Source organism: Panicum virgatum, chromosome 9K (genome assembly GCF_016808335.1).
Source record: "Panicum virgatum strain AP13 chromosome 9K, P.virgatum_v5, whole genome shotgun sequence".
In the NCBI taxonomy this organism is placed as follows: Eukaryota; Viridiplantae; Streptophyta; class Magnoliopsida; order Poales; family Poaceae; genus Panicum; species Panicum virgatum.
This window is the reverse complement of record NC_053144.1, coordinates 57,014,052-57,024,208: the sequence shown is the minus strand read 5'-3', so window position 1 is coordinate 57,024,208 and position 10,157 is coordinate 57,014,052. Positions and strand designations below refer to the sequence as shown.

General features: G+C 48.4%; 1 pseudogene across 1 annotated transcript; it reads left to right on the top strand.

Annotated features, from left to right (window-relative positions):
• Positions 1–285: 285 nt before the first annotated feature.
• LOC120652600 lies at positions 286–7,212 on the top strand (annotated as a pseudogene). Its single transcript, XR_005666615.1, has 4 exons — positions 286–2,726; positions 3,145–3,949; positions 5,400–5,693; positions 6,537–7,212. The product of XR_005666615.1 is annotated as a phytochrome B-like (transcript).
• Positions 7,213–10,157: the final 2,945 nt, after the last annotated feature.

Below are 10,157 nucleotides of genomic sequence, written 5' to 3'. Positions count from 1 at the left end.
AGATGATGACTATATTTGGATAACCATCTGAATAAGTTATTGAAGGGTATTTTTCCATCAAAATCTCTGTTCCAAATAGCGAGCAAAAAAATATACTCTCTTTGTTGATCTGATCTGTCTTTTTTTTTTTGCAAATAAAGAGACGAAACATATTCCCCGTAGCGCTAAAAAGAGAAAAAGCAGCAAGGGTGAAAGCATCCACGGCCACTTCAGCTGGAAGCTCGTCGTCGTCCCCAGCGCAAGCGCAATCCAAAAGGGCAAAACCTGAACCCTGCCCAGATCCCCCCCACTACCCCATCCCTATCCCAGCCATGCCGTCGTCATCGGCTCATCGCCTTGCGCGTAATATCCTTCCTCCACTGTACCTGCCCCCACTTCTTATTTTATCCTCGTGACTCAATAAGCGCAGGCAGCCCCCCGGAGCGGTGGAGCAATCGGACGACGAACCCCGATCGAGTGGGCGAGCGAGCCGACGAGACGAGCGCACAAGAGGACGGACGGGGCCGCCCAATCCAGAGCCCCAGGCCTTTTTCCCCCCTCGCCATGGCGTCGAGCAGCCGCGCCACGCCCACGCGCTCCCCCTCCTCCGCGCGGCCCGCGGCGCCGCGTCACGCGCACCACCACCACCACTCGCAGTCGTCGGGCGGGAGCACGTCCCGCGCGGGCGGGGGTGGGGGAGGCGGAGGCGGCGGGGGCGGGGGCGGCGCGGCCACGGAGTCGGTCTCCAAGGCCGTGGCGCAGTACAACCTGGACGCGCGCCTCCACGCGGTGTTCGAGCAGTCGGGCGCCTCGGGTCGCAGCTTCGACTACTCCCAGTCGCTGCGCGCGCCGCCCACCCCGTCCTCCGAGCAGCAGATCGCCGCCTACCTCTCCCGCATCCAGCGCGGCGGCCACATCCAGCCCTTCGGCTGCACGCTCGCCGTCGCCGACGACTCCTCTTTCCGCCTCCTCGCCTTCTCCGAGAACGCCGCCGACCTGCTCGACCTGTCGCCGCACCACTCCGTCCCCTCGCTCGACTCCGCGGCGCCGCCCCCTGTCTCCCTGGGTGCCGACGCGCCTCCTCTTCTCCCCCTCGTCAGCAGTCCTCCTGGAGCGTGCCTTCGCCGCGCGCGAGATCTCGCTGCTAAACCCGCTATGGATCCACTCCAGGGTCTCTTCCAAGCCGTTCTACGCCATCCTACACCGCATCGACGTCGGCGTCGTCATCGACCTCGAGCCCGCCCGCACTGAGGACCCCGCGCTCTCCATCGCCGGTGCAGTCCAGTCCCAGAAGCTTGCTGTCCGCGCCATCTCCCGCCTCCAGGCGCTACCCGGCGGGGATGTCAAGCTGCTCTGCGACACAGTCGTGGAACACGTCCGCGAGCTCACGGGTTACGACCGTGTCATGGTGTACAGGTTCCATGAAGACGAGCACGGGGAAGTTGTTGCTGAGTGCCGGCGCGATAACCTTGAGCCCTACCTCGGGTTGCATTATCCCGCCACAGATATCCCCCAGGCGTCCCGCTTCCTTTTCCGACAGAACCGGGTGAGAATGATTGCCGATTGTCATGCCACGCCGGTGAGAGTCATACAAGATCCTGGGCTGTCACAGCCACTGTGTTTGGTTGGCTCTACACTGCGCGCCCCACACGGGTGCCATGCACAGTACATGGCGAACATGGGTTCCATAGCATCGCTTGTTATGGCGGTCATCATCAGCAGTGGTGGCGACGATGAGCAAACAGCACGCGGCGGCATCTCGTCGGCAATGAAGTTGTGGGGGTTGGTTGTGTGCCACCATACATCACCACGGTTTATCCCTTTTCCATTGAGGTATGCTTGTGAGTTTCTCATGCAGGCTTTTGGGCTGCAGCTCAATATGGAGTTGCAGCTTGCGCACCAGCTGTCAGAGAAGCACATTTTGCGAACACAGACTCTGTTGTGTGACATGTTACTGCGAGATTCACCAACTGGCATTGTCACACAGAGCCCTAGCATCATGGATCTTGTGAAGTGTGATGGCGCTGCACTCTATCATGGAAAGTACTATCCATTGGGTGTCACCCCTACTGAGTCCCAAATTAAAGATATCATCGAGTGGTTGACAGTGTGTCATGGGGACTCAACAGGGCTCAGCACAGATAGCCTGGCTGATGCAGGCTACCATGGTGCTGCTGCATTAGGGGATGCTGTATGTGGCATGGCAGTAGCCTATATTACGCCAAGTGACTACTTGTTTTGGTTCCGGTCACACTGCTAAAGAAATCAAATGGGGTGGTGCGAAGCATCACCCAGAGGATAAGGATGATGGTCAGAGGATGCACCCACGATCATCATTCAAGGCATTTCTTGAGGTAGTTAAAAGCAGAAGCCTACCATGGAGAATGCAGAAATGGATGCAATACATTCCTTGCAGCTCATATTGCGCGACTCCTTCAGAGATGTTGCAGAGGGCACTAGTAACTCAAAAGCCATTGTCGATGGACAAGTTCAGCTTCGGGAGCTAGAATTGCGGGGTATAAATGAGCTTAGTTCCGTAGCAAGAGAGATGGTTCGCTTGATTGAGACAGCAACAGTCCCTATATTTGCAGTAGATACTGATGGATGTATAAATGGTTGGAATGCAAAGGTTGCTGAGTTGACAGGCCTTTCAGTCGAGGAGGCAATGGGAAAATCACTAATAAATGATCTTATCTTCCAGGAATCAGAGGAGATAGTTAAAAGGCTACTGTCACGAGCCTTAAGAGGTATATCTCATTTGTCTTTCTTATATAATCGCTCTTTCTTTTGTATCATGTCTGCTATAATTGCACTGCAGTCAAAGAAAAGAATTGTATTTATTGATGTATATAAAATCACAGAAGTGTATAAATACGATGTATACATATTTATTGGATCAAGTATCGAAATATATGATATATATACTCCTTGAAAATAGATGTACTCGGTTTCATAGGCTTACTTCGTTTTTTGTGCATAGCATGAATAAGTATAGAAAATGGGGGCCTGTTAGAAACTACCATTAAATCTTCTCAACCATTTTCATCGAAGCATCTTAAAACTAGTGCTTAGAACTAGTTGACAACTATGCTCAAATGTGAAAAGTAAGTGCGTCAAACTTGTACCAGAGATGAGCCCCGATTTATGAACTTGCTGCTCGTACAGGTGATGAAGACAAAAATGTGGAGATAAAGTTGAAGACATTTGGGCCAGAGCAATCGAATGGACCGATATTTGTTATTGTCAATGCTTGTTCCAGTAGAGATTACACAAAAATATTGTTGGTGTCCTGTTTTTTGTTGGACAAGATGTCACAGGCAAAAGGTGGTCATGGATAAATTTGTCAACATACAAGGGGATTATAAGGCTATTGTACACAATCCAAATCCTCTAATACCCCCAATTTTGCATCAGATGAGAATACTTCTGTTCAGAATGGAACACGGCTATGAAAGACTTACAGGATGGGTCGAGAAATGAAGTAATTGGTAAGCTGCTTATTGGAGAGGTATTTGAAATATTTGTCAACTTAAGGCCCAGATGCATTGACAAAGTTCATGTCGTCCTTCACAATGCTATAGGGGGACAGGATTATGAGAAGTTCCCCTTTTCATTTTCCGATAAGAATGGAAAGTATGTGCATGCCTTATTGACCGCCAACAAAAGGAGCAGTATGGATGGTAAGTCCATTGGGGCCTTTTGTTTCTTGCAGATTGCAAGTGCCGAAGTACAGCAAGCCTTTGAGATTCACAGACAACAAGAAAAGAAGTGTTATGCAATGATGAAAGAATTGGCCTATATTTGCCAGGAGATAAAGAATCCTCTTAGTGGCATCCAATTTACCAACTCTCTGTTGCAGATGACTGATTAAATGATGAACCAGAGGCAAGTTCCTTGAAACTAGCTCCGCTTGTGAGAAACAGATGTCCAAGATTGTAAAGGATGCCGGTCTTCAAAGTATTGAGGACGGGTAAGCATTCTAATCTTACCTTTTTCTCTCACTCATACTCTAATATTTGCATTGAATAATTACATTTGATTCATTTACTTTTGTTTAACTGCACCCAAGAGTAACCATAATCTGAACTTCAGTGGCACTAATCTTTCTGTCAGTAGTAGGAATTAGAGAAGTTCATCAGTCATCAGACTCGCAGTTCTGTTTTGCTGTTTCTACCGTCCCTTGCGCCTAAGTTATTGTCAACATTAAATGAAGATTATTACTTTTTGGCATTACCCTTTAAGACAGTTTTATATTATCATTCATGGCATCTGTGCACTGCTCTTGCTTTGGCAATATATGAAAATATCTAAGACCAGCAAGCATTTGATGGTAGAACACTGCATATTGTAGGCATGCCATTGCAAAGATGAAGCCAGTCCAGATTGATCTACTTCAAAAGCTGCATTAGTGTTCCTGAAACCCCAATAATCCATATTACTGCAATTAAGACTTCTATGGGGTTGGAAACCATCTTTTATTTTAAACTAAGTACCAACTTACTAAATGATGATGGGGTGTGTTTCTGGCTGTAAGTATGCCATTATGGCTGTAATCACTAACTAATGGTTGACAAAATATGGCTACTCAACCGGTACCAAGTCAGAAATTGATGGTTTCTACAATTCACAAAGGAACTGGTGAAAATGGTATCGTTTTGCCTATATTTTTAGGATAGCGGAATACTATACCAGTACATGCACTAATTACTATGTATACTGAACGAGTCACGATTATATTAAAAAGGCTATTTTTTAACAAACAAGAAGTTGCGCACACTTGGGTTTTCTGCTTATTGGTGTTTATATTGATTGCTACCCGCATTGTGAACCTTTGCACCCTAAATGGTATGTCATGGAATTTTATTAGAATTAAGGGAATTGCCTTGGATAATGTAAAGAGTGGGTAGAGGTAGACCTAAACTGACGCGGGATGGGTCGGTTAAGAGAGACCCTTAAGGATTGGAATACCTCTAAGAGATAGCTTGGATAGGAGCGCTTGGAGACTAGCTATCAATGTGCCTGAACCTTGAACTTATTTCTTTCGGGTTTCATCTCTAGCCTACCCCAACTTGCTTGGGAAAAAAGGCTATGTTGTTGTTGTTGTTGTTGTTGTTGTAAGGGAATTGCCTTATGAACTGTGTAGTCTGAAATGCCTGCCATCTTTTTGATGAACTTCATATGTTATTAGGAGATGCTATATTTTATTTGCCTGCACAGAAATTTAGAATCCCTTCAACAAGATATCAGTTGGAATAACTAAGTACGCTATCATATAGTTTTATTGTTGAATTATTTGCTTAATGTATTTTCTTTGTAATCTAAGACACTGTTTTACTTTGCTCTTGACTTTGAACAGCTATTGTTATTTCCACAATTGATTAGCTGAAAATTCCTTGATTCTGTTTCTCTTTTTGTAACAGCTCTTTGGTGCTTGAGAAAGGTGAATTTTCTCTTGGAAGTGTCATGAATGCTGTTGTCAGTCAAGCAATGGTATTGTTGAGAGAGAGGGATATACAGCTTATTCGGGATATCCCTGATGAAATCAAGGAAGCATCTGCATATGGCGATCAATATAGAATTCAACAAGTTTTGTCTGACTTCTTGCTAAGCATGGTGCAGTTTGCTCCAACCGAAAATGGCTGGGTAGAAATACAAGTTAGACCAAATTTAAAACAAAATTCTGACGGAACAGATTCAACGCTTTTTGTCTTCAGGTTAGCTGCTTACTCTTTGATTGATTATAAAGCTATCATAGAATGATTTTTCCCCTTTAAGGAATTTGGTAGGAAACAAGTACAGGAATTACTTCGATTTTAGCTGGTTGGTTGCATATATTGTTTGGTACCTTTCAAATATACGGCCGTGATGAATTTGACAGAATCTTCTTGTTTGTATCATGGGGTGCTTTAAGTTGTTACATCTAGTTTGCACTGACACTGAACCAAAAAACTGAGAGAATTTATCTTTGCTGAGCTATTATGATGAACTGACTGTTTGGATGAGGATTTGGACTCGAATCCCTAGGATATTTATATATTTCAATTTAAAACTTAATCATAAGATTCTCGTACCTATACCCATCATCCAAACAGGGCGTGAGTAACCTACCTCTGAAATAGCAGGCACTTGTGTTATAGTACTATACCAAATAAAATAGATTACTTTCATAGGTAGAGAAAAAATACTTGGATTAACCTAAGCAGATGAAATTCTTATCTATTTGGCTTGTTCTTTTGGAGGTCCTTTTACATTGGAGAGAAAACTGAGTTCTGATGACCTTACCTATTGAAGTTCAAAACTGTCCTATAAAATGATGCCATCGACTGTACTCATCTGGTTCTATGAGATGAATTTAGTGTTCTGATTCAACTAAATGATAGTCTTTCTTTAACTCGTGCTATTTTAACAATCTACATTTGTTTCAATGTTTGTTAGATGATTCAACTGAAACAGTGCATTCCAAATGTTAGCAACAATAAAAAAAACTAAATGCCTGTTGTCTCAGCTGCACTGAATTCTGGAACTAAGTGATTTCCTTTTTAACTCTATTTCTGTAGGTTTGCATGTCCTGGCGAGGGCCTCCCCCCTGACATTGTACAGGATATGTTCAGCAATTCTTGCTGGTCAACCCATGAAGGCATTGGGCTAAGCACATGCAGGAAGATCGTCAAATTGATGGGCGGCGAAGTCCAATACATCAGGGAGTCGGAGCGGAGTTTCTTCCTCATCATCCTCGAGCTGCCCCAACCTCGGCCAAGAGCTAGTAGAGAAGTCAGCTGATATGTTAAGCTCAGCGCTGACCTTACCCAACTGCTTGGTCAACTAGGTGACTTGAGCTTCCCTGATAAGAGGGAACCTAATCTACGAGAAGCCTGGAAACACCAATATGACTCTGATGGAGCACATCAAAGCTGCCACGGTGATTATATGATTCTCAGTGTCTAGAATCTGTTTCCGGTGCGCCACTGTAAGTCCGGATGACCAAAGATCCAAGTTCATGGTGGCTAGTAATTTATACAAGTGCCTGGCAGCAATATGGTTCTTAGGGTAGACCCATGACCAGCTCCACGTAGTACATAATTTGTTATTAGCTTATATGTATATAATCTGTCGTGTATACTATGCATAAGGAGCTTGTATCAGCTCCCGCGGTTGTATTTTGCAGGCCTTCGCAGGCTTACTGCACTTGAGCATTTCGTTTCCTGGGAATTTCAGCGTTCTGTTTTAAAAACATATACTTGACCAATAATTAGAGGTACTAAATAAAGTCAATTTACAAAACTAACTCCACAATCCTGCGCTACTTCGCGAGACGAACCTAATAAGGCCTTTGACCGCACGATTAGAGAATAGTTACTGTAGCCAATCATCGATTAATTACTGCAATTAGATTCGTCGTGAAAAGTTACACCCATTCGTGAAAAAATTTTGCAAATAAATTTCGTTTAGTACTTCATACATGTGAGATTCTTTTTTCGGGAATTGTGTGCGCTACTCGTGCTACGCAAACCAAACAGGGCCTGTTGTTTGTTCTGACTCTGGCTGGATATTCTTGTGATCTGTCCTGTCCTCTGATCACTTGCGTGCAAGTTGAGTTGGAAAAAAGAAATCGATTTGGTGACCATCTTTTCAACGCTTGACAACCGAGGCCAGCTGCGGAAACAATTTTCTAACAGTTTAAGCCGCCTGGGGCCGGCCACCCTGCTGCCGGGCGGCCCGGGGGCCGGCCGCCCCGCTGCCGGGCGGCCCGGCCCCCAGAGACCTGTGTGTAAATATTTTCGCAAAAGTTTTTACACAAAAGCTCCTGCCGCCCCGCAGCGGGGCGGCCAGGTCCCGGCCGCCCGGCAGCGGGGCGGCGGGGGTATATTCCTGAAAATTTCGAAAACGAAAATATATTTTTGTAAAAAACGAAAATAAAAAATAAAAAAACCACGTCGATCCATTTGCTTTGCTTCGATGGCGGCTGTCGTGGGGCGAAGGAACAGGGGCTAGGCCGGTGGATATAGCACCGAGCACGGTTCATCTCCTGATTCAGTTTGGGACGGAACACATTTTCTGAATCTGTGATCTTTATGCACAGGAAAGGTTAGCCATTTCAGCCAGCGACCCCTAATCGGAACCCCGCATAAATGGCAGACCTGGGATCTCTTCATGTGATTATTATTGTAAAACTCAAAGGGCAGATTCATCGAAGCGCGTTAACCCCGTTAGGGGCCGCTGTACAACCTAGAGATACTCGGCCAGGACCAGGAGTCCTGTTTACAGCAGATTACATGAGTTCAATCTATCTACAAGACATACAAAGGACTCCCGGTCGACATACAAAGGATTCCCGGTCTAAATATTTATCTCTAGTTGTTCTAAACTAGCATAGTGCATGTGTGTTGCTACGGGTAATATAATAGACCATATAATACAATCAATTTTGTGTTCATTCACTTTATGTACAGACTGTATTGTGATTGTGCAAGGCATTGATTGTCCGTATTGCAATTGGGATTCCGATTAATTTGTGCGGGTTCCGATTAGGATTTGGATTGATTTGATTTGTCCGGACTCCGATTAGAATTTTGATTAGCGGACAAAAAAACATTTGCTTGTTTTAAAAATCACTATACTTTGCATAATTTGACTTTAAAATATATAATATTAAAGAAAAACTAATTGTATTTAAAAGAGAGAATCATGTGCGGCGGCGCGACCACAAGACGACAATCGAGACTCGCGGCTCGTAGCTTCTCTCCGCGGATCAACACGAGCTAACATGCAAATTAAAGGAAAGCGATTAGGTCGATTATGTTGATGAGAATATGAACTCAGTCTCTTTCCTCTATCTCCCCGGGCTCTGTCTTCCCCTTCAATTCACCATGCACCCTTCTAGGATCCTACAATCAGCACAGCAGGCTAGCTGGATTAGCAGCTAGCTAGGCAGCAGGAGTGCCTTGAGGGCGAAAGAAATTCAGGTGAGGCTTTCCCCACTCGTCACTCTCTAAATTCACTCTCTAAAAAGAATATTTCATTCTGGTCATCGAGATTCTCTACTCTACATTCAGTTTCTCCGCGCTCGTTCACTCTCTATATTTCTACTCTATACCAACTACCAAGGCGTGGGGCCCACGTGTCATAATTTTTTTTTCTTTTCTACCCCCTCTCCCCCGCCCTCTCTCTATATCTCCCTCCCTCCCTCCTCTCTACCTTCGCCACCGCGCCCCTCCTCCCCCGGCCACCCCCGCCGGCCACCACCTCCTCCGGCGGTGCGGCGGAGCCAGGGACCCGTCCTCCCTCCTCGCGCCTCCTTCCAGCGCGGCCTCCGGCCTCCTCCCCCTCCCTGGCATGCGCGCGGCGGTGGCCTCCTCCCCCTGCCCCGGTCCATGCGCGCCGGCCACAGCAGCGGAACTCGAGCCCGCCTTGCCGGCCGCGGATCCCTCCGCTCGTGCTCGCCGGTCGCCGGCGGCGAGGGCGGACTCGGCCTCGAGCCTGGGCGGGTGGGCGGCGGAGGTGCAGGGGCCCGCCCTCGACGACGGAGGCGCGGATCCACGGCGGAGGCAGCGGCGGAGCTCCCCAATCCTCTATGTCCCCTTCCCTCCCCCACTCCCCGTCTCTCTCTTTCCCCAATCTCCCCGCCGGCGCTCCTTGGGCGCGCCCCTCCTCCCTCCCCCTGCTCCCTCCCCGCGCCGGCCATGGGCGCTGCCGCGGTCGGGAGGAGGCTGCGGAGGCCCCGGCACCCCTCTTCTCCTGCTCGGTCGGGCGGAGGCCGCGGCGGCCGGGCGCGCTGTACGCCTGCAGGAGCGCGCATGGCCGGCGAGAGCTCTAGCTCGGCACCCTCTCTTTCCCTCCCCGTTCTCTCTCTCTCTCCCCTACGGATGTCCCTCCCCTGCTCCCTCCCGCAGGCACGCCCCCCCTCCCCAGCGCCCTTTCCCCTCCAGCCGCACGCGGCACGGCGGAGCGGTGCGGACGGCGGCGGCGGTGCCGTGGCGCGAAACGACCGCGGGCGGTGCGGCGGCGCGAAACGACCGCGGCGGCGCGAAACGACCGCGGCGGGGGGCTGTGGGCGGGAGGAGCAGGGGGCGTGCGCGCGCGGCGGAGGAGCAGGGGCCCCGCACGTGCTCGAGCTCCCGGCCTCCCTGCAGGTGCAGCAAGGCAGGCCCGTGGCGGCGGAGGCGGCTTCCGAGCGGTTG